The sequence below is a fragment of the Pongo abelii genome, chromosome 13 (assembly GCF_028885655.2).
Source record: "Pongo abelii isolate AG06213 chromosome 13, NHGRI_mPonAbe1-v2.0_pri, whole genome shotgun sequence".
Taxonomy (NCBI): domain Eukaryota; kingdom Metazoa; phylum Chordata; class Mammalia; order Primates; family Hominidae; genus Pongo; species Pongo abelii.
Window position 1 is genome coordinate 113,273,145 of NC_071998.2, and position 25,651 is coordinate 113,298,795.

General features: G+C 38.2%; 1 protein-coding gene across 7 annotated transcripts in view; it reads right to left on the minus strand.

Annotated features, from left to right (window-relative positions):
- Nucleotides 1-25,651, minus strand: part of TTLL11 (tubulin tyrosine ligase like 11) — a 278,864-nt gene that overhangs the window by 189,055 nt on the left and 64,158 nt on the right. The window contains exon 1 of one of the 7 annotated variants that reach the window (XM_054521088.2): nt 18,932-19,036. The exons of the other annotated variants lie outside the window; for them this stretch is intronic. The gene's annotated coding sequence lies outside the window, so the exon portion shown is untranslated. Of the gene's footprint in view, nt 1-18,931; nt 19,037-25,651 lie in introns of those variants that run through there. 7 annotated transcript variants of the gene reach the window in all.

The following is a 25,651-nucleotide window of genomic DNA, read 5'->3' on the forward strand; positions in this document are numbered from 1 at the left end:
GCAACAAGAGTGAAACTCTGTCTCAAAAAAAAAAAAAAAAAAAAAAAAAAAAAAGGATTCAGGCCTCCATGGCCAAATCTCAAATAAATTTGAGCATCAAAATAGATATTGTTGGTAAAATATTATAACCCACAGAATAAAGTAAGAATCCATGAGTGCACAGGCATGCACACATACATAGATAGTTAAATGAGAAGGCAAAGCTCTCCCTTGCAGTAGAAACTCAGCTAACAAATGCAGAAGGGAGGATGGGGGTAGATAATCACTATTTGGCAACATCACAATAATAACCGATTCAGACAAGAATCCTTAACAGAGGTGAAGACTTCGGTGGGGGGTGGGGGGGGCGGAGTCTGAAGAGTAACAGGACATTACGTAGTCTTAAAGTGTCTTCCCACAAGATACTTACTAATTAGAAAGGGGAAAATAGCAACTTTTCCATGAAAATCTGGCAGACACCACCTTAGCCAAATGATTAAAGTTGACATTACCAGTAATAAGACACAAGGACATCATGTGCCTCCAGATATGATACCCATGAGAAAGATACAACGTTGCTTCTGTGGTACTCCTGCCAAAAATGTGTATCCTGGATCTAATAATAAGGAAACCCCAGACAAACCCAAACTGAGGGGCAGTGTACTAAACAGCCTGTGCTCATCAAAAATGCCAATGTCATGAAACACAAAGAAAGACTGAGAAATTCTTCCAGATTGAAGGAGACTAAAAAGACATAACAACCAAATGTGATGCGCGATCCAGGACTTTCTTTTGCTATACATTATTAGGATAATTGTCAAAATCTGAATAGGAAACAGTCAACCAAATAAAGAGACAACCTATGGAGTGGGAGAAAATATTTGCAAACCGGACATCTGATAAAGGGTTAATATCCAAAATATATAAGGTACTCAGCTCAGTAGTAAGAAAACAAATAACCCTATTAAAGAATGGGCAAAGGATCTGAATAGATATTTGTTGAAAGAAAACATACAAATGGCCAATGGGATAAGAAAAAATGCTCAGAATCACTAATCATCAGAGAACTGCAAATTAATAACCCAATGAGCTGTCACTTCACACTGGTTAGAACAGCTATTATCAAAAAGACACCATGTTGGAGATGATGTGGAGAAAAGGGAACCTTTGCACACTGTTGGTGGGAATGTAAATTAGTACAGCCATTATGGAAAACAAAAAAATTAAAAATAGAACTACCCATCATGATCCAGAAATCCTACTGGGTTTTTATCCAAAGGAAATGAAACCAATATGTTGAAGAGAGATCCACACTCCCATGCTTATTGCAGCATGATTTGCGATAGCCAAGATACGGAATCAACCTGTGTCCATCGCGGGTGAATGAATCTAGAAAATGTGGCATGTTTACACAATGGAATATAGTTCAGCCTTAAGAAAGAAGGAAATCCTGTCATTTGCAACAACATGGATGAACCTGAAGGACGTTAAGTGAAATAAGCCAGGCACAGAAAGACAAATACTGCATGATCTCACTTATCTGTGGAATCTAAACAAGTTGAACACATAGAAGTGGAGAATAGAATGAGGGTTACCAGGGGCTAGAGGTATTGGGGGCATTGGGGAGCTATTTGTCAAAGGATACAAAATTTCAGTTAGATTAGAGGAATAAGTTCAAGAGATCTATTGTACAACATGGTGAGTATAGTTAATAACAATGTATTGTATTCTTGAAAATTGCTACTAAGAGAGTAGATATTAAGTGTTCTCACCACAAACAAAAATGATGTATATGTGAGGTAATCTGCATGTTAATTAGCTCAATTTAGCCATTCCATAATGTATGCATATTTCAAAACAACATGTTGTACATGATAAATACATACATTTTTATTTGCCAATTAAACATTTATTTTAACATAACAAAATGATAATTTTATTAAGTAAACAATAAAAATACAAATTTATTAAAATTTAAAATTTTTTTAATATCTACTCACTGTTAACTTCACCAACTTTTTTGATGTGAAAATCTAATAAAATGAATGATACATAAATATTTATCTGTACATTACTTATTGCTGTCTATTCTCTGTATAGTATATATGTAGACATATATGTATGTACTATATATACCATAATGTTTACATAAACACATTTACTATATAAACACTATATATAAGTAGATATACATAAAGAACATATATATGCACATATATAATACCATATACTGTCCAGAGAAGAATGAATGTTGTATACATATATATGACTTTAAATAAAAGTTTAAAATATATATATGACTTTGTATACACACACAGTCATTTTAGTGTCTGCTTCATAAAACTATAGAATAATAGAGATGTACTCATTTCAAGGGGTTATATGAATCCATCCCATGATTTCAGATAGTTAGAAATCTAAATCCAGTCCATGAAGGCTGATCTATTTTCTTCTTTGCTATCTCTAGAGATGGCTACTATATATAAGTAATTTTAATAAATAATCATACAATTTCCCATAAACTAAATAAATTTAATTCTCTAATGTTTGTTTCCTTTTTTCCACCTTCCTCTTTGTCTTTGTATTTCTCCACGAGAAACTGAATCCTACGTGGTCATAAAACCTGTATAGATGGACTAGTATTGAGCTTTACTATGTTTTTCTTAACATTATTTCATGTATTAATATTGCCTCTGAAGTGCCTTCTAATGTTTAGTTAATCTGACAGTTCAGACATTCTTCCTTATAAATTACCTTTATCATTTAACACAAGTCCCTTTCCTCTTAATCATCATTTAATACAACTGACACACAATGAAAGTTGGATTAAGTGAAAATGAAAACCATGTCGACTCCCTCCCTTTATAAAAATGAGATTCAGGTATTGCTTAAAACGAAAATACATCTATTTTTTCTTGCTGCAATTGTAGCACCCTTTTAGAGCCTCCTCAATGAAGTGAGATGATTTTAGCCCTCTATCTCAGAGGCTGGCAAACTTTGGAGTGTGGTTCAAGTATACCAGTGCCGGTTTTGTAAAGAAAGTTTTCTCATTTACGTATGGATGGTCTATGTCTGCTTTCACACTCCAACAGCAGAGCTGAGTAATTATGACAGAGACTCTATGACCCACAAAGCTGAAAAGAGTTACTATCTGGCTTTTACAGGAAGTTTGCCATCCTCTGCAATGGATGGACATCTAACCATTAGGTATGCTGCTACAAAAACAAGCATTCACATATAGTATTGTTAGCTGTATTGACAAATGTATTCAATCGAAGGACAGCTTTCCATGGGCATTTGAATATTCCATATCACATCTGTTTACATTTAATAGGTTATTTCCAAGATAATTCTCTCTAGAACTGAAATCTGCCAAAATGTCCTCAAAATCAGAGTTGTAGTTTACATGATAGTTAAAAATATGGCTTTCAGTGTCTGATAGGTCATGATTCAAAGCAAGATCTGCCACCTAATGGTTGTTAGTACCTGCTAAGTACCTAGAGAGGAATGCATAAGCTTGGGCATGGCACTTGAGCTCTCTAAGCCTTTGATATGCTTTTTACTGTGTCCCTACCCAAATCTCATCTTGAATTGTAGCTCCCATAATTCTCACACGTCATAGGAGGGACTTGGTAGGAGATAATTGAATCATGGGGTCGGTTTTCCCCATACTGTTCTCATGGTAATGAATAAATCTGATCAGAGCTGATGGTTTTACAAGGGGTTTCCCCTTTCTCATGGCTCTCTGTCTTGCCTGCCACCATGTAAGACGTACCTTTTGCCTTCCGCCATGATCATGAGGCCTCCCCAGACACATGGAACTATGAGTCCATTAAACCTCTTTTTCTTAATAAATTACTCAGTCTCAGGTATGTCTTTATCAGTAGCATGAAAACGGACTAATATAGCCTTATTTTATTCTCCTTATTTTATAGCCTTATTTATAAAATGGAGGTAATAAGAGTATCCATCTTACAGGTGTAATGTGAGAATTAAATAAGAAAAAAGTGTATATAATGTATTCACAATTATAGCAAGAGCATGTGATGTATGCCCCATAACTAGTGTGTGTTTTTAAATAACCCTAGTAAATATACTAAAAATTATAATTTTAAAATCTGAATAAATTCTGAAAATGATAATACTAGATAGCTATTGATTTCATCATTTTGATAATGACACTGGTTATGAAAGAAAATGCTCTTATTTTTCAGAAATACACACAGAAGTGGTTAGGGGTACATATAGGAACATCATGTATGCAACATACTCTCAAAAAGGAGAGAGACGGCGGGACGTCAATGTTAACATCTGGGGTTGCATGGAGGATATGTAGAAATTATTTGTATTATTCTTACAATTTATCAGTAAGTCTAAAATTATGTCAAAATAAAAAGCTAAAAGAAAAAGAAGGGATCCTTAGGTCCAAACACACAGAGAACTGTTATCGATATATTCTAGCCAAACATATCCTTTTATCTTATTCTTCTACTCCTTCTAGCAAATGTACAGGGTTAATTCCAGAAGGAAGGTGGGAGAAGAGGGTGCATGTTTGCGTGAGGGGAAAGGACAAGAGAATCCTTTCATTAGCAAGGCCAGAAAATTTGATTACATCACCTTTCTAAATTCAAATCTCTACTTTGCTTTGCCTTTCATCAGAACCCCTCCAAGATGCAATTACACAGAAAAGAAGTTGAACAAGAAGCAGAATAGGAGAGATTTCTTTCTTTCTTTGGAGATGAGGAAAAAGGGTAGAGCAGAGCAATTTTTATAATTTCCTTTTGAAATAGGCATTGAAGTCAAGATTGGCTCTACTATTTTCTCGTAGAAAATTAGACATCTCTAGTCAAGTGACTCAGGCGACATCACTAAGAACTTTTGCAAAATGAAATGAAAGGACAAAAATTGAAGGGTGAAAGATGACCTTTAATTTCCTTTGGGGAAGCAAGGTTTTCTTGACCTTTAAAATAGTCTCTCCCAGAAAAATGTTTACTTCTCCTACTTTTTCTTTTTAAAAGCTTGCCATTAGAGAGAGAGAGAGAAAAAAAAAAAGCACACCAAAGCAGTGGCCCTCTAATGATCACATTCATCTCAAAATTCCACATAATAAATCAGTACGGAAAGGTAGCAAGATGGTAATAGTTGTGATTTAAAACATTAAATGTATTTGGGGGCAAACTGAAGTTTAGAAAATTAAACAATAAGCTCCTAGTATTAGAAGTGTTATTGCACAGGACTGTCTCTGGCAGGGGGAAAAAATACACACACACACACACACACACATACACACACACCAAGTTAAGCCAAACAGGGATACAATTCAGTCAAGAAGAAGTCTTAGCTCTTTTCTTCTCCTAAGTGATCTATCATCATATAATGAGATAATTCATCTCAAGATCAGATTTTTATTAAAAATTAAAATATATTCATTTCCACATTTTTAAAAAGCCAGAAAGACCCAGAATGCTTTATCTAAGCATTCTTAGCTCCAGCTTAGATTTCCATTTGAAACTGCAAATCCTTTCTTAATATTCATTCATTTCACACATACACCTGAGGGTCCCTTTGTGTTGGGCACTAGGGAGCGAAAATAAATCTGACCAGATTCCAGTTCCTCAAGGGACCCCCAGTTTAACAGGGAGAGCAGATAAGTAAATGTCCACTTAGTGAGGGGATACGTGTGATTCTCCCAGCAAACCTCTGATGCTACAGATGAGGAAACTGAGGCTCAGAGTAATTAACTTACCTGAGGGATACACTTAGGAAGTAATGAAGAAAGGATTTCAACCTTGGTCTATTCTGACCCCAAACGCTTGCCTCACTGTCTCTCAGCCTGGAACACTGCAAATACCATATTTTAGGGTCCTATAATTGAGAGAGTACAGGATTGGGATCAGAGGACAGAGTGGTCAACTGTCCCACAGTCAACGCAGCAGGGGTATAGGAGGTGGAGTAGGGGAGGAAGTATCAGAAAGGGCCTTCACAGATTTGGAGACATCAGCTCTGAACAAGGATACGTAGCAAAGGTTTGTGCAGTGAAGAGCAGGAAGGGTCTCCCAACAGAGGAAATGGGGGCAAGGGCAACAATCAAGAAGTGTGAGAACCTTGATAGATATGAATCTTTCTGAATGGCCTTCAGAAGGAGCCAACAGGAAGGATGCCTTGGCTTAGCCAATATCTGCTAGTCTCAGCCAATCACACCACAGGGACACTGGGCAAGGAGTGTGCAGATACAGCTTCAGTTCCTCACCTGGGAGGGGGTGGAGCTGAGGTAAAGGAATTGCGATTGCCTGGGGGTTGCCACAGCCAGCCCCACAGAGGCAGCTGTACTGCAGCCTTCATTATTGGCTGTGATGCTGAGCCCCAGGCTACACTGACCCCAGCATTAGCAAGATGATGATGGATTACATAAAGCCCTTTGTGCTCCAACTGAAACCCTGGCAGCAGAAACTTATGCAGAATTTTAACTCCAATGAAGAGTTTTATGAAAGTCCAGGAAAGCCAAACCCACAGAATCACAAAAAATTAGAAGAAAGGGATCTTAGCGAAAATCTACAATCTCCTCCTTTTGCAGAAGAGGCACTGAAGAAGCCTTGGCGGGTGGGGGAAGGCTAGATGACTTGGCCAGGGTCTCATAGTCAGGGAAGAGGTGGAGTCATGACTTGAACCTACGGCCGAGCACGTGGCTCATGCCTGTAATCCCAACACTTTGGGAGGCAGAGGCAGGCAGATCACTTAAGGCCAGGAGTTCGAGACCAGCCTGGCCAACATGGCAAAGCCCTGTCTCTACTAAAAATACAAAAATTAGCTAGGCATGGTGGCACAGGCCTGTAATCTCAGCTACTCAGGAGGCTGAGGCAGGAGAATTGCTTGAACGCGGGAAGCAGAGGTTGCAGTGAGCCAAGATTGCACCACTGCACTCCAGCCTGGGAGACACAGCAAGATTGTCTCAAAAAAATAAAAATTAAATAAAATAAAAAGACTTGAACCTCGGTCTCCTGACTCCAGTTCAGTGTTTCATTTCACTTGAAATGACTGCATAGGAACTTTTCCTGACTTCTCCGCCTTCCCACATTCCCCACTCCATGTTATGCTGGTATCCATAGTGCCTGTGTTTAATTCCATCCCAGCTTGGACCATCTGTCTCCTCTGCTAAGCAGGACCCTTCACTGGAAGCCAAGACTATATGTTTGGCTGACTCCCCAGTCTGTCAGGGCTGGACATATAAAGGGCACTTAGTAAATATTTGTTCATACTAAAGGAAATTGTGACAGAGTCAGAAGATGTGAGTCTTAGTCCCAGCTACATGAACCCATAGGCCATGGCACTGTGGGCAAGTTACTCAACCCTCTGAATCTCAGCTTCCTAATCTATAAGATGATGAATAAGAATACGATGTAGTAGAAAGATGATGGGATGTAGGGCCTATAAATGTCCAACTGAATGAATGAATGATCACCTTCCTCTACCAGAAATCCTGAGGGCAAAGGGATTTCTAACTTGTTTTGTATCCATAGCACTTGGCACTTAGTAGGCCTTGGGAAATGATTGCACTAAACCACATAAGAATATCTGAGTACACCAGCAGTTGTATAACCGGGAGCAAGTACCTGTGATTCTGATCCTTTATTTCCTCATTTGTAAATCGGAGATGATGATACCTTCCCAAACTGAGTGAAGATAAAAGAGGTCATGTATATAAAAATCACTTGGTAAACTGCAAGCACAACACAGATGCCAGTCGTCATTTGGGCTGTTTAAAAGGACTTCCTGATGAACAGGACCTAAGTATGTTTTCCAGAGAGGAAAACATACTTTCCAGAGAGGAGCAGCATCTTGAGTTTCAGGTGATATCGTTTTCCCAGTTAACACATTGAACTGTTAAGCAAGGGGCACAAGAACAGTATAATACATCCAAGCAGGAGGTGAAGTTCTATTTTTGGCAACAAAGGAAATAACACTGGAAGCAGATGGGGAGGTGAAACCATGGCTCCTACGGAGTCCCCGCCAGCCGCTTTGAATCATCTGCCTTCTTCTGACAGCTGGAGTCCCCTCACTTCTGTCTTTACTCTTTTACTAGTTATGCGCCAGAACCCAAGGCCACTGCATCGGCCTCCAGGGATGCCGTGCTTCAGAAGCAGGAGACACTGCATTCTCCATGTTACTTCCCAGGCTTGCTGCAGATGTGTGAGGGCGATGTGTGTGGCTGAAGGTTGGGTCATCACCAGGGAAAGGCTGGCTGGTGGCCACCTGGCGCTCCCACTGAACGGCATCACTTTGGTAAGTTTCTCATGCTCCGAGCCTGGCCCACCCTCTTGTGAAGTGACAGGCTGGGTCCTGCAGATACCCCTGGCCTCAAAGAGGCTAATTTTTAATGACTAAACTCACAAGAGACCAAAAAAAAAAGTAAACCACAGCATATGCATATTAATTTGCAACTCAATTTGGCAAATATATTTTAGTTCCTACTGTGTGCCAGGCACTGTGATAGGCACTGGGGAGATAATGATGAATGAAACCCATCTGGTGACTGCCCTTGTGGAACTTACAGTAGGAGGGAAAGGTAATTAAACAGGTAGTCACTGGACAGTGTAATTAGCATAAGTACCATGAAAAGAAAAACAACAAGGTGTTGTTGAGAACTTGCTCCAGACGTCGGAGGCAGAGTAGGCTTTATAGAGAAAGTTAAAGCTAAGCAGGAGTCTGAAAAACTAACAAAATTGTCAGGTGAAAAGCAGCAGCTTGGAAGTGGCAGTGGGGTGCAAAGAAAGAAGATGGGTGCTCCAGGCAAAAAGAAAGGCAGTCAGAGGTAAGAGAGGTCTTGATGCCATTGAGTACCTAATAAAAGGTTAAATATGGAAGGACCCAGGAGGAAGAGCTCAGAAATGGGGACAAGTGTAGCTGCCGAGGTTGGCAAGGGCTCTATAAGGCATGTGCAGGAGTTTAAACTGCATCTTTTTGATAAGCCATTGGGTTACCCAAAGTCAGTCAAATCAGCACATTGTCTACAGGAAGGAAAATGATGTGACTAATAGATTTACCGGAAGGTTATTCGATAAATGTGGAATCAGGACAAAGAACATACACTTCACACTGCAAGTTTTCTTTCTGCCTTGACTCTGACCCACTTATAATGCCACATTTTCCTGGTTCCTAAACCCAGTGGAGGATGTTGTTCTCTGGGGGTTTTTGCAAATAATGCACTTCATTCAGCCTTGAGGAGCTGAATCAATAAACGCTAACTTGGGGTGGTAACTGGAGAGGAAAATGGAAGAATCTCATGCTTGCTGCTTTCCTCCAAGAAACTGCAAAACATTATTGAACAGGTTTTTGGCTATATTCAGTGAAAAATTCTTCTGCTGAGAAATACAAACTCTTTCACCATAATAAATACTGTTTTGATAACAAAACTGTACTTTTCTCAAATACCCAGATGGAAGACCATATGCAAAATAAACTCTAAGGAATTTTTTTATTGGCCATCTGCTAAAATTGGAAAGGCTGCATCCGCCTCGACTCTTCACAAAAATTTTCACTGAGAATCCCACTCGCTTCCGCCTGGTGCCACCTGCTGATCACATTTGAGTACCGGTTTTGTAAATGAAGAGCAGGGTAATGTGGGTCTCCCTCTTTCCTTAATGAAAGAAACTTAATCCTAATTAATGTAAGAAATAACCTACAAAGTGTCAGGTTTTCAGTTGTTTTACAGAAACTCACACTTCTTCCTGTTGTTATCAGGAATCACAAAGCAAAGCCCCTGCATGCACACAACTCTGGAGACCTCACTTCTGAGGCACTGTCAGGACACTGTTTTACCCTCAGGATTAAGTGTACTACCTCTATATAAAGTGTACACTCTAATAAAGTGTACTACCTCTAATAAACCCTGTGTTTGGCTTTCACCTGTCAAAAACGCCAATGCATTATATTCTTTATTATGTCAATTCCACTTTGAGATATTTATCCAAAGGAGATGGTGGCACAGGTGTATAAAGATACCTGTGCAAAGATATTCCCTTCAGCATCATTTGTTGAACCAAAAAATATGAGAATATCTAAGTGTTCATCAACAAAAGGGTGAGGCTTTTTTTTTTTTTTTTTTTTTGAGACCCACATTACCCAGACTGGAGTGCAGAGTTGCGATCTTGGCTCACTGCAACCTCCGCCTTCCTGTTTCAAGCAATTCTCCTGCCTCACCCTCCCGAGTAGCTGGGATTACAGGCACCCACCACCATGCCCAGCTAATTTTTGTATTTTTAGTAGAGAAGGGGTTTCACCATGTTGGCTAGGCTGGTCTCGAACTTCTGACCTCGTGATCTGCCTGTCTTGGCCTTCCAAAGTGCTGGGATTACAGGCGTAAGCCACCGCGCCCAGCCAACAGGGTGAGGATTTTTAAAGTCATAATGCATCTATGCAACACTGGCATGGCAAGACGTCCTACACACATTCAGTGGGAGAAAATGAAGGCTAAAGAAAAGAATGGATAGTATAATCCCATGTTTTTAAAGAGAAAAAAGCCTTTTTAAAGAAAAACAGCTCGTGTGTTCTAGCTATATTTGTTTATACACAGGAAAAGGTTGAAAGGATACACATTAAACAAAAGTAATTTCTGAAGAGTGGGGACTTTTTTCTACTTTTTACTTTACACATGCCTGTATTATTTGAATTTTTACTATCAATGCATTGCATTAAAACAAAGGAGCTACTAAAATAATAATGCCACATTCTTTTTTTTTTTTTTTTTTTGAGACGGAGTCTTGCACTGCTGCCCAGGCTGGAGTGCAGTGGCGAGATCTCTGCTCACTGCAAGCTCCACCTTCTGGGTTCATGCCATTCTCCTGCCTCAGCCTCCCGAGTAGCTGGGACTACAGGCGCCCACCACCACACCTGGCTAATATTTTGTACTTTTAGTAGAGACGAGGTTTCACCGTGTTAGCCAGGATGGTCTCAATCTCCTGACTTCGTGATCCGCCCACCTCGGCCTCCCAAAGTGCTGGGATTACAGGCGTGAGCCACCGCGCCCGGCCAGTAATACTGCCACAATCTTAAAAAAATCAGGTTTGCAGCTAATAAAGTGTTTCATCATCACATGCGATGAAATGTGATGCTTTGCTTCAGAAGCAGGAGACACAGCATTCATTGCATTTCGTCATCACAGACTCACTGGATGCTCACTTGCTCTAAGGCTAGGATCACTTTCACATTTAAGAGACGAAGAAATGGGACTGAGTCGAGGAGAGGGAACCAAGATCCTGTAAGGAACAGATCCTGTAAGGAACAGATCCTGTAAGGTGTCAGGGCGCTCCAGCAAACGACTACTGTGGGGTTTTCAGCGTCTTATTCTGTATGTGCCAGGCCCTAAACTAGCAGTTTTTAAATTGACTCCATTATGTGGACAAAGAAATCCTCCTTTATATTAGAGAACTATCCAGTCCTGAGGACTTTCAGCATCAATCAAATGGGCTTTGAAACTTCAGGGCTTAGAACGCTAAAGCGGGAAGACGAGAGCAGTCACCTAACTCAGCCTCCCTGTCTTACTGCTGAGAAAAGAGACTCCCTGAACAGCTAAAATCAGGCAGTCAATACTTGAGCAACAAACACTTGCCATCTCCAAGGAGTTAACTTTCCTTCTTCTCCACTAAACCCACTCCTCCTCTTGGGTTTCCCATCTTGGCAAATGGTGACCTAGCAGAATCCTGAAAGCACCAAGTCTGCCTTCTTCTTCACCCTCAATTCTATCAGTCTCCAAATCCCATTGATGCCAACTTCCAAATATTCCTCACCTCTGATCTTTCTCTGCCTAAGATTCCTGCCTGAGTGTCTCCATACAACCTTCAGCATCTCTTCTGCCTAGATGAATAGAACAGCCTTTCTAATAGGTCTCATTTCTCTTCCCTCCCAATCTACGCTATCCTCTCCAACAGACCACCTTTCTAATACTAAAACTTGATAATATACCTTCCCACTCTGCACTTAAAACCGCTGCGTGGCTTCCCCTTGATAAGCACTTTACCTTGGCATTCAAGACCCTATGTGATCTACCTCAAAACCTCATCTAGGGTCAGATCCTTTTCATTTATTTTTATTATTTTTTTGAGACAAGGTTTCACTCTGTTTGCCCAGACTGGAATGCAGTGGCATGATCTTGGCCCACTGCAGCCTTGACCTCCTGGGCTCAGGTGATTCTCCCACCTCAGCCTCCCGAGTAGGTGGGACTACAGACACACACGACCACACCCGGTAAATCGTTCATATTTTTAGTAGAGACAGGGTTTTGTCATGTTGCCCAGGCTGGTCTCGAACTCCTTGACTCAAGCAATCTGCCCGTCTCAGCCTCCCAGAGTGCTGGGATTACAGGCATGATATGGTTTGGCTGTGTCCCCACCCAAATCTTATCTTGAATTGTAGCTCCCATAATTCCCATGTGTTGTGGGAGGGACCCAGTGGGAGATAATTGAATCATGGGGGGCAGTTTCTCCCATACTGTTCTCATGGTAGTGAATAAGTCTCACAAGATCTGACTGTTTTATAAGGGGTTTTCCTTTTCAATTGGTTCTCATATTCTCTCTTGCCTGTCACTATATAAGACGTGCCTTTTGCCTTCTGCCATGATTGTGAGGCTTGCCCAGCCATGTGGAACTGTGAGTCCATTAAACCTCTTTTTCTTCATAAATTACCCAGTCCCAGGTATGTCTTTATCAGCAGCATGAAAACAAACTAATACAAGGTGTGAACCGCTGTGCCTGCCCTAAATCCTTTTCTCTTAAACTTTAGTGACTCCAAACTGCTCATCATTCCAAAATGCCATACATTCCATGACTTTGTACCTTTGCACAAGCTACTGTTTTTAGGTAGAATGCTCTTCTGTGGCTGGTCTGCCAGGTAAACTCATTATACAAAATCAGGTCAGGTGTCACCTCTACCCAGGAAGCTTTCTCTCTCCCTCTATTCCATTTGCCCTCAGCCCTGTCCATACCTGCTCCCCATCACCAGCAAAGTTTTAACTCCTTTTCTCTGGAACATTTCTGTACCTCATACACACTTCTATTTAAATATCCTCCCACATTATTACACAGAAGGGAAAAGTACTGGCACTGAAGCCAGTCTTCCAAACTGTGTTAACCCTGCCAAATGACTTAACCTCTCTGTACTTCAGTTTCCTCTCCTATGAATAATAGAAGAATCCTGCGAGGGTTGCTAAAGAATTTTAAATTAGGTAATTGTTATGGACTATATGCTTATGTTCCCACCCCACCTCTGCATTCAGATATTGAAACCCTAACCCCCAAGGGGATGGTTTTAAGAGGTAGGCTCTTTGGAGGGCAATTAGAGCATGGAGGTGTACCCCACACGATGGGACTAGTGTCCTTATAAGAGGAGGAAGGCAGCTAGTCCTTTCTCTCCACCAGGTAGGCATACAATGAGAAGGTGACCAGCTATAAACCAGGAAGAGGGCCCTCACCAGAACCCAACCATGCTGGCATGCTGATCTTGGATTTACAACCTCCGAAACTGTGAGAAAGAAATGTTTGTTATTCAAGTCACCCAGTTTATGATATTCAATTATAGCATCCCAAACTTCCTAAAACAGTAATCTAGATTAAAACACTCAGCAAATGTTGCTATTGTTATCGTTATGTAGTCATTCTTTTAGAGAACTTCCACTTTCAGCCAAACTGTAATAACAGAAACTAGACTGACTCTTGCCCCACATCGCTCAAGCAACCAAAAAGTAGACAAAATATGTTAAACAACAGTTTTGAAGACCTGGATATGAAGCAACAAAGGACAGTGATTCCTGAGAGATAGGACTTGAACGATGTGAACCCTAGGATTGCCTCAGATTACTGCCTTGAGAAAGATTCCAGGCTGCAGTGCAGAGTGCGGGGGCAGTAGGTCCTTGGTGAAGCCCAGTGGACGCCCTGAGTTGAGAAAATGGAACTGTGAGTCAGGGAAGACTGAGGTAGCCAGGGTTCTCAGGAGAGAGTACTGGGAAGGACACTTTTGTACAGAGAACTCTGGAGTGTCTTCCTTAAACGTTTTGCTAGGTACAGATCAGCATGCACGTGAGGAAACTACCCAAGGCCAAACTACCTGAAAAACACCCCCAAAAAAGCAGAGGTAGCAGTGCCTGGTGTTCACACAGAGCCAGGAGTAGTGTCTTTCCCACTAGCCAGACTAGAAAACATGATTCATGGAGTGCTGGGTAGAGCACACATAAGACTGCTGCTTGAGTAGTGAGGAATAGTAAGCCTTAGACAACTCCAGTCCTGCCTAACAAATCTTGAAAATCTTGAAATAGACCTGAAATGTATTTCCAAGTAACTTAACTGGATCCTACAACAAAGTTCAAGAATATGTGCAGGAATATGGAAATATCCAACATCCAAATAAGGTAAGATTCACTATATCTGTCACCCAGCTAAAAACTACCAGACATGAAAAAAACATCGTGATATGGGCCACAATGAAGAGAAAAATCAAAACCAACTCAGAATGGACAGAGTTAGAATTAGGAGACAGTGACATTACGAGAGTGATTATAATGCATTCCATATGTTCAAAAAGTTAAGTAGAAATATGGAAGATATTTAAAAAGACTCAATTCTCATGTTCAGAATTAAAAACTACAATATGTGAGATAAGAGATTGAATGGGATTATTTGACAATAATGAAAAAAATGAGTGAATGTGAAGACAAAACAACAGAAACTCTCCAAAATGAAACAGAATGATTTTTTAAAATGAACAGAACATCAGTGAACTGTGGGACAACTTCAGATGGACTAATATGTATGTAATTAGAGTGGGGAGTAGAAGCGAAGAGGCATAGAAAAAAAATCTGAAGAAATAATGGGCAAATATTTTCCAAATTTTATTAAAATTATAAACCCACAGGTCCAAAAGCTCAATGAGAAACATGAGCTTTAACATGAGAAATATGAAAGAAAATTACATCAAGACACATCATAATCAAATTGGTCAAAACCAATGATAAAGAAAAAATATTAAAAGCAGCAAGAGAAAAAGAATATGTTATATCAAGAAGATCAAAAATCAGGAAGAAAACAGATTTCTTTTCAGAAACAATATAAGCAAGAAGACAGAAGAGCAATATATTAAAAGTGCTGAAAGAAAAACAAAATGTCAACCTAGAATTCTATACCTAGAGAAAATATCATCCAAAATCAAAGGCAAAATAAATTTCAAGAAATATAAAAGTTGAGAGAATTCATCACCAAAAGACCCTCACTGCATGAAACGCTACAGAAAGTTATTTACACAAAAGAAAAATGATACCTGACAGAAATGTGAATCTACACAAAAAAATACAGAACACTGGAAATGGTAAATATATGAGAAATATTTAAAATTATTTCCTCTTGTTATTTAAATCTCTTTAAAATAGAGTTGATTGTTTAAACAAAAATGATAACAATGTAGTCTGGAGTTTATAATAAGTATAAAAGTAAAATGTATAAAAACAACAGCATAAAAGCTAGGTGTGAGAAAATGGAAGTACTATGAGTGTTATAAGGTTCTCATACTATAAATAAAATAGTACTATATAACTTAAAGGTAGATTGTGATAAGTCAAAAACGTATACCATAAATTTTAAAGGAACCACTAAAAACAAAACAACTATAGCTATTATGCCAACAAAGGAAATCAATAAAACTGAAAACTTCTAAACAGACTGATCAGAGGGAAAAAAAGAAAAACAAAAAACACAGATTACAAATGTTAGGACTAAGAGGTATCATTAGTAAAAGTAAAGGCAGATTATTAAAAGTAACATTATGAATCATTTTACACCAATAAAAGTGAAAACTTAGAAAAAGTAGACAAATTTCTTGAAAACAAACTATTAAAGCTCATTCAAGAAGAAATAGATAATATCAACAGCCTATATCTATTAAAGAAATTGAATTTGTAGTTAAAAGTTTCCCATAAAGAAAATACCAAGCTCACATGACTTCCCTAGTGAATTTTACCAAACATTTAAAGAAATAATACCAACTCTGAAAAAGCTCTTCTAGAAAATTTAAAAGTAGAAAATATTTTACAATTCATTCTGTGTGGCCAGCATTATCTTGATAATGAACCAAAGACATTACAAAAAAATAAAAATGCAAACCAATATCCCTCATGAATATAGACGCAAATAAAGAACATTTTAGTAAATCTAAATTCCACAATATATAAAAAGGATAATATGTTATGACCAAGTGAAGTTTGTCTTAGGGATGCAGGGTTTGTTTAATATTTAAAAATCAATCAATGTAACTCAACCACATTAACAAGCTAAAAAAGAAGATCCATATGATCATCTCAGTAGACACAGGGAAAAAAAAAAAGAGTGACAAAATCCTACATCCATTCCTAATTAAAAACAAACAAAATCCATGGAAACAAGAAATAAAAGGAAACTTCATCAATCTAATAAAGAACATCTACAAGAAACCTACAACTAACAACAATACTTAATGATGAAAGACTAAATCCATAATCCCTAAGATCAGGAAAAAGTCCCGGACATCTGTTCACACCACTTCTACTTAACATTATTTGGAGGTTCTAGCCAGTGCCATGAGGCAAGAAAAAGAAATAAAGGGCTAATTATAAAGTAAGACAAAACCATTCAATTCTCAGAGGAAGTAACAGTTCATATAGAAAATCCAATGGAAGTACAAAATGAGCTACTAGAACTGTTAAATAAGTTTAACAAGGTTGCAGGATACAAGATCAATACAAAAAATCTATTTTATTTTTACATACAATGAACAATTAGAAATGGAAGTTTAAAAATAAAACACTGCCAATATATCAAAAATTGGAAATCATAAGGGAAAATTGTGACAAAAGATGTGAAATATTTGTACACTAAAAACTAAAAAACACTGTTGAAAGAAATTAAAGACCTAAATAAAAGGAAAGACACACCATGTCGATGGGTCAGAAGACTCATTGTTAAGATGTTGATTCTACTCAAAGTGATATATAGATTCAACACAATTCCATTCAAAATCCCAGTCGGCTTTTTTGTAGACATTGACAAGCTGATTCTATATTTCATATGGCTGATCAAAGGACTACAATAGCCAAAACAACTTTGAAAAAGATGAACAAAGTTAGAGAGCTTACACTACCTGATTTCAAGGCTTATAAAGCTATATCAAAACAGTGAGGTTTTGGCAGAAAGAGAGACAAATAGATCAATGACATAGAATACAGAATTCAGAAATATACCTACACATATTTGGATAACTGTTTTTGACACTGGTGCAAAGGCAATTTGGAAGAGAAAGATTAGTGTTCTGATCAAATGTTTCTGGAACAACTGGATATTCATATGCAAAAAAAGTGAACTTCAATCCATACCTTACACCATATACAAAAATTAACTCAAAATGAATCACAGACCTAAATTCGAAAGCTAAAACTATAGAACTTTTAGACAAAAACATAGGAGAATATCTTTGTGAGCTTGGGTTAGATATAAATTCCTACATATGACACAAAAAGCATGATCTATTAAAAAAATTGATAAATTGGACTTTGTCAAAATTAAAAACTTGCTTTTCAAAAGATAATAAGAGAATGAGAAGACAACTTACGTACCCCATAAGCATATGTACCTACTATGTAGACACAAATATTAAAAATTAAAAAATAAAAAAAGGCACAGACTGGAAGAAAATATTTACAATTGGTATATCTCACAAACACCTGTATTCAAAATATATAAAAACTCTCAAAGCTCAATAATAAAAATAAACAACTCCATTAAAAAAAATAGGCAAAACATGTGAATAGACATTTCATCAAAAAATATATCTGGATGGCAAACAAGCACATGAAAAGAAAGCTCCACACCATTAGTCTTTAGGAAGTGCAAAACACAACTGATGACAGGCCACTACATACCTATTAGAATGGCTAAAATTAAAAAGACTGACCACTGGCCCCGTATGGTGACAGACAGGAGCAGTGGCTCATGCCTGTAATCCCAGCACTTTTGGAGGCCGAGGCAGGTGGATCGCTTGAGCTCAGGAGTTCAAGTCCAGCCTGGGCAACACGGTGAAACCCTGTCTTTACAGAAAATATAAAAATTAGCAAGGTGTGGTGGCCTGTGCCTGTAGTTCCAGCTACTTGGGAGGATCACTTGAGCCTGGGAGATGGAGGCTGCAGTGAGCTGTGATTGGGCCTCTGCACTCCATCCTGGGCGACAGAGCAAGACCCTCTCTTAAGTAAATAAATAAATAGACTGACCATTACCAATTTCTGGCAAAGATATGGAGGAATTGGAATGTTCATACATTGTTGATGGGACTATAAAATGATAAAATGACACAACTACTTTGGAAGACAATACTTTCTTTAAAATTAAATATACACCTACTATATGATCCAGCAATTCCATTTTTAAGCATTCACCCAAGAGGAATGAAAACATGTCCACGCGAAGACTTACATACAGGTGTTCATAGTGTATTTCTAACATCCAGAAAACTGGAATCAACCCAAATGTCCAGCAGCAGGTGAAGGTCTAAGCAAACTGTGGATAAACATTCAATAGAATACTCCTTGGCAATGAAGTATTGATACACACTACAAATATGGATGAATCTCAAAATAACTGAAAGAAGTCAGACCTCCCCCCGAAAAAGGAGTGCCTGTTATATAATGCCATTTACATAAAATTCTACAAAGTGTAAAGTTACCTTGACAGAAAGCGGATCCACTGTTGCCTGATGATAGGAGAGGAGGAAAAGAGGGAAGAAGGGAAGGAGGGGCTGGGCACGGTGGCTCACGTCTATAATCCCAACAATTTGGGAGGCCGAGGCAGGCGGATCACTTGAGGTCAGGAGTTCGAGACCAGCCTGGCCAACATGGTGAAACCCGTCTCTAATAAAAATACAAAAATTAGCTGGACGTGGTGGCACATACCTGTAATCTCAGCTACTCAGGAGGCTGAGGCAGGAGAATTGCTTGAACCTGGGAGGTGGAGGTTGTAGTGAGCCGAGATCACGCCACTGCACTCCAGCCTGGGCAACAGAGCAAGACTCCGTCTCAAAAAAAAAAAAAAAAGAAGGGAAGGACAGAAGGATTACCAAGGGACACGAGGAAAAATTTCAGCATGATGCATATGTTCATTATCTTGATTGTGGCGATGATTTCACGGATTTTTACATATATGAAATGTATAAAACTGTACATTCTAAATATCTAGTTTATTCTATGTCGATTATATCTCAATAAAGCTGTCTGTTAAAAAATATAAGACAACTAGGCTCTCTGCAGAGTCTCAAAATATCTCCTTACTAGACACTTAGTAATTAAAAAGGAAAAAAATAGTAACTTTATAGTGGAGAAATCTAGCAGACACTACTTTAACTAAGTGATCAAAGTTAACATCACCAGGGATAAGACATCTTGACATCATGTACTTAGCAACATCACTTTCATGGTGTTCTTGCCAAAAATGTCTAATCCGAATCTAACATGAGAAAAATCAGACAAATCCAAATGTAAGTTCATTCTAAAAAAAAAAGATAACTAGCCAGTTGTATTAGACTGTTCTCGCACTGCTAGAAAGAAATACCTGAGACCAGGTAATTTATAAAGAAAAGAGGTTTAATTGGCTCACAGTTCCATAGGCTGTACAGGAAGCATGATGTTGGCACCTGCTTGGCTTCTAGGGAGGCCTCAGGAAACTCTCAATCATGGCAGAAGGCAAAACGAAAGCAGGCACGTCTTAGGTTGCTGGAGCAGGAGCAAGAGAGAAAGGAGGGAGGTGCTACACACTTTTAGACAAGCAGATCTCATGAGAACTCTATCACTAGGCAACACCAAGGGAGGAAATCTGTCCCCATGATCCAATCACCTCCCACCAGGCCTTACCTCCAACACTGGGGAATTACAATTCAACATGAGATTTGGTGGGAACACAGATCCAAACTGTATCACCAGTAGTCTTCAAAAGAGTCAAGGTCACAAAAGACAAAGACCAGGGAACCGCTACAACCTAGAGAAGACTGGGGAGAAATGACAACTAAATGCATGAGGGATCATGGAGTGAATCCTATACCAGAAAAAGGACATTAGTAGGACAACAGGAAAATGAAAATAAAGAGCGTAGGTTATTTCATATTATATCAATGTTAATTTCCTAGTTTCAGTCACTGTGTAAGATGTTAACATTAGAGGAAGTTAGATGAAGAATTTGGGGTGCTCTCTCTGTTCTATTTTTGCAACTTTTTTGTTAAGTTTTAAATCATTTCAAAGCAGTTTAAAAACTGAAGGCAAAATAAAGACATTTTCAGACAAATGAAAGCTGAGGGAATTTGTCACCAGCAGACCTGCACTGTGAGAAATGTGTTGAAGCAAATTCTTGAGGCCAAAGGAAAATAATACCAAATGGAATCCCAGAGCCATTCAAAGGAATGAAGAATGCTGGAAATAGTAAACACATGAGTGAATATAAAAGACAAATGTACTTATTTTTTAGTTTCTTTATAGGATAATTGACTTTTCAGAGCAAAAATAATAACAATGTATTGTGTGGTTTATAACATTGTTAGAAGTAAAACAGATGAAGATAGCACAAAGGATGAGGGCGGGAATGGAACTACGCTGCTGTAAGGTGCTAATATTTTACTTGAAGTATGTAATACTTAAAGGCCAATGAGGTAAGTTAAAGATGCATTGTAAACCCTAGATACTAGGGCTAGGATGAAAACTAAAAAGATTTTTAAAAGAAGTATAGCTAATAAGCCTAAAGAAGAGATAAAATAAAACACTAAAAATATTCAATTAATCCAACAGAATAAATAGAAAAGAAATAGTAAGATGGTAGACTTGAATCCAACAGTTAGTATTACATATTAAGATTAACTGGACTAAACACACAAATCAAAAGGCAGAGACTGTTAAACTGAATAAAAGACCACACCCAATTTCATGTTGTCAACAAGAAGCACTCTTTAAAAATGCAGATAACTTAAAAGTAAAATAATGGTAAAAAGATATATCATGCAAATACTAAGCCAAAGAAAACTGGAGGTGCTAAATTAATATGAGACAAAATAGACTTCAGGACAAGTTACTGATAAAGGAGTCAAATCATCAAGCTAATGACGGAGCTTCAAAATGCATAAAGAAAACACTGACAGAACTAAAAGGAGAAGCAGACCATCCAAAATTTAAGCTGGAAGTTTCAACACCAACTTAGTAACTGATAGAACAAGTAAGCAGTAAAGCAGTAAAAAAGATGTGAATACCACCAATAGCTAACTGACACTTATAAGATGCTACATCAACGACTCCAGAATACTTACTATTTCCAAGTGCCATGAAACAGTCATCAAGATGGACAATGTGTAAGCCATTAGAAAACTCTCAATATTGATTCTTCCTAAGCATGAGCATGGAATGTTCTTCCATTTGTTTGTATCTTTTATTTCATTGAGCAGTGGTTTGTAGTTCTCCTTGAAGAGGTCCTTCACGTCCCTTGTAAGTTGGATTCCTAAGTATTTTATTCTCTTTGAAGCAATTGTGAATGGGAGTTCATTCATGATTTGGCTCTGTGTTTGTCTGTTATTGGTGTATAAGAATGCTTGTGATTTTTGTACATTGATTTTGTATCCTGAGACTTTGCTGAAGTTGCTTATCAAGCTTAAGGAGATTTTGGGCTGAGACAGTGGGGTTTTCTAGATATACAATCATGTCATCTGCAAACAGGGACAATTTGACTTCCTCTTTTCCTAATTGAATGCCCTTTATTTCCTTCTCCTGCCTAATTGCCCTGGCCAGAACTTCCAACACTATGTTGAATAGGAGTAGTGAGACAGGGCATCCCTGTCTTGTGCCAGTTTTCAGAGGGAATGCTTCCAGTTTTTGCCCATTCATTATGATATTGGCTGTGGGTTTGTCATAGATAGCTCTTATTATTTTGAGATACGTCCTATCAATACCTAATTTATTGAGAGTTTTTAGCAGGAAGGGTTGTTGAATTTTGTCAAAGGCCTTTTCTGCATCTATTGAGATAATCATGTGGTTTTTGTCTTTGGTTCTGTTTATATGCTGGATTACACTTATCGATTTGCGTATATTGAACCAGCCTTGCATCCCAGGGATGAAGCCCACTTGATCATGGTGGACAAGCTTTTTGATGTGCTGCTGGATTAGGTTTGCCAGTATTTTATTGAGGATTTTTTCATCAATGTTCATCAAGGATATTGGTCTAAAATTCTCTTTTTTGGTTGTGTCTCTGCCCGGATTTGGTATCAGGATGATGCTGGCCTCATAAAATGAGTTAGGGAGGATTCCCTCTTTTTCTATTGATTGGAATAGTTTCAGAAGGAATGGTACCAGTTCCTCCTTGTACCTCTGGTAGAATTCGGCTGTGAATCCATCCGGTCCTGGACTCTTTTTGGTTGGTAAGCTATTGATTATTGCCACAATTTCAGATCCTGTTATTGGTCTATTCAGAGATTCAACTTCTTCCTGGTTTAGTCTTGGGAGAGTGTATGTGTCGAGGAATTTATCCATTTCTTCTAGATTTTCTAGTTTTTTTGCATAGAGGTGTTTATAGTATTCTCTGATGGTAGTTTGTATTTCTGTGGGATCAGTGGTGATATCCCCTTTATCATTTTTTATTGCGTCTGTTTGATTCTTCTCTCTTTTTTTCTTTATTAGTCTTGCTAGCGGTCTATCAATTTTGTTGATCCTTTCAAAAAACCAGCTCCTGGATTCATTAATTTTTTGAAGGGTTTTTTTTTGTCTCTATTTCCTTCTGTTCTGCTCTGATTTTAGTTATTTCTTGCCTTCTGCTAGCTTTTGAATGTGCTTGCTCTTGCTTTTCTAGTTCTTTTAATTGTGATGTTAGGGTATCAATTTTGGATCTTTCCTGCTTTCTCTTAGGAAGAATCAATATTGTGAAAATGGCCATACTGCCCAAGGTAATTTATAGATTCAATGCCATCCCCATCAAGCTACCAATGACTTTCTTCACAGAATTGGAAAAAACTACTTTAAAGTTCATATGGAACCAAAAAAGAGCCCACATCACCAAGTCAATCCTAAGCCAAAAGAACAAAGCTGGAGGCATCATGCTACCTGACTTCAAACTATACTACAAGGCTACAGTAACCAAAACAGCATGGTACTGATACCAAAACAGATATAGATCAATGGAACAGAACAGAGCCCTCAGAAATAGCGCCGCATATCTATAACCATCTGATCTTTGACAAACCTGAGAAAAACAAGCAATGGGGAAAGGATTCCCTATTTAATAAATGGTGCTGGGAAAACTGGCTAGCCATATGTAGAAAGCTGAAACTGGATCCCTTCCTTACACCTTATACAAAAATTAATTCAAGATGGATTAAAGACTTAAATGTTAGACCTAAAACCATAAAAACCCTAGAAGAAAACCTAGGCATTACCATTCAGGACATAGGCATGGGCAAGGACTTCATGTCTAAAACACCAAAAGCAATGGCAACAAAAGCCAAAATTGACAAATGGGATCTAATTAAACTAAAGAGCTTCTGCACAGCAAAAGAAACTACCATCAGAGTGAACAGGCAACCTACAAAATGGGAGAAAATTTTCACAACCTACTCATCTGACAAAGGGCTAATATCCAGAATCTACAATGAACTCCAATAAATTTACAAGAAAAACCAACCCCATCAAAAAGTGGGCAAAGGATATGAACAGACACTTCTCAAAAGAAGACATTTATGCAGCCAAAAAACACATGAAAAAATGCTCATCATCACTGGCCATCAGAGAAATGCAAATCAAAACCACAATGAGATACCATCTCACACCAGTTAGAATGGCAATCATTAAAAAGTCAGGAAACAACAGGTGCTGGAGAGGATGTGGAGAAATAGGAACACTTTTACACTGTTGGTGGGACTGTAAACTAGTTCAACCATTGTGGACGTCAGTGTGGCGATTCCTCAGGGATCTAGAACTAGAAATAACATTTGACCCAGCCATCCCATTACTGGGTATATACCCAAAGGACTATAAATCATGCTGCTATAAAGACACATGCACACGTATGTTTATTGCGGCACTATTCACAATAGCAGAGACTTGGAACCAACCCAAATGTCCACTGGATTAAGAAAATGTGGCACATATACATCATGGAATACTACGCAGCCATAAAAAATGATGAGTTCATGTCCTTTGTAGGGACATGGATGAAACTGGAAATCATCATTCTCAGTAAACTACTGCAAGGACAAAAAACCAAACACTGCATGTTCTCACTCATAGATGGGAACTGAACAATGAGAACACATGAACACAGGAAGGGGAACATCACACTCTGGAGACTGTTGTGGGGTCGGGGGAGTGGGGAGGGATAGCATTAGGAGATATACCTAATGCTAAATGACAAGTTAATGGGTGCAGCACACCAGCATGGCACATGTATATATATGTAACTAACCTGCACATTGTGCACATGTACCCTAAAACTTAAAGTATAATAATAATAATAATAAAAAGAAAACTCTCAATAAATTTAAAGAGACTGAGATAATACAGAATATACTCTCTGATGTCAACAAAATTAAATTAGAAATCAATAAAAAAATACTTGGAAAGTCTGCAAATGACTTAAAAAGTAAACAACACATTTCTACATAAGCCATGGGCAGAGGAGAAATCCCAAGGGAAATTAGAGAACATTTTCAACTGAATTATAATGAAAATGTAATATACAAAAATTCCTGAGATGTATCCATAGCAGTGCCTAGAAGGAAATTTGCTTTAAGGTTTAAAAATCAGTGATTTTAGTTTTGTGGCACGGCGCATTACTCATGTTCGTGGTGTTGCAGGTGTCAACAAACCTACTGCGCTGCCAGTTGTATAAAAGTGCAGTATAATACAATTATGCACAGTACACAATACTTGATAATAAACTACTATGTTACTGGCTTCTGCATTTACTATAGTATACTTTTTATTGTTACTTTAGAGTGTACTCCTTCTACTTCTAAAAAAAAAAAAAAAAAAAGTTGACTGTAGGATAGCCTCAGGCAGGTTTTTCAGGAGGTATTCCAGAAGAAAGCACTGTTATCATAGGATATGACAGCCCTACGCATGTTACTGCCCCTTGAAGACCTTCCAGTGGGATAAGATGTGGAGGTGGATAAGATGATCCTGACCCCGTGTAGGCCTAGGCGAATGTATGTGTTTGTGTTTTGGTTTTTTAACAAAAAAATTTTAAAAGTAAAAATAATTTTAACATTTAAACATAGAAAAAGGCTTAGGGAATAAGAATATAAAGAAAATTTTTTTGTATAGCTGTACAGTGTGTGTTTTAAGCTAAGTGTTATTACAAAAGAGTCTAAAAGGCTTTTAAAAAATAAAAAGTTTAGAAAGTAAAAAGTTACAGTAAGCTAAGGCTAATTTCTTATCGAAGAAAATTTTTTAAAAATAGATTTAGTGTAGCCTAAGTGTATAGTGTTTCTGAAGTCTGCAGTAGTATAGTGTCCTAGGTCTTCACATTCCCTTACCATTCACTCACAGACTCACCCAGAGCAACTTCTAGTCCTGCAAGCTCCATTCATGGGAAGTGTCCTACATAGGCGTACCATTTTTCATCTTTTATACAGTATTTTCCCCTTTCTATGTTTA